Source organism: Athene noctua, chromosome 5 (assembly GCF_965140245.1).
Source record: "Athene noctua chromosome 5, bAthNoc1.hap1.1, whole genome shotgun sequence".
Lineage (NCBI taxonomy): Eukaryota > Metazoa > Chordata > Aves > Strigiformes > Strigidae > Athene > Athene noctua.
The window spans coordinates 56,112,788-56,113,121 of NC_134041.1; positions in this window are offsets into that span (position 1 = coordinate 56,112,788).

Below are 334 nucleotides of genomic sequence, written 5' to 3' on the forward strand. Positions count from 1 at the left end.
CGCTCGGCTCACACTTGCCTTTGGCGCCCAACCCGCCCCTCAGCGGAGAAACCACTTGCCCTGACTCTCTGGGGGGACCCCCACTGCGGGGAGGGGCAGTGTCTGCAGCCTTCTCCGCTTCGGAGCACCTTCGGGAAGGTCAGTGGGGCACTTTAGCAGCTGACACGAAGGACAGCCTCTACTGGATCTTGCGGTGACGCTTCTCCGGAGGAGCAGGGGCGCGTTCTGGGCTCCCCTCCTCCCCCTCCATCTGGTGCTGGATGGTTCGCGCCGGGGCGGGATGGGGGAGGTTCCGCCGCCATTTTGTTTGCGTGAGGGGTGAGAGGGGCGCTCT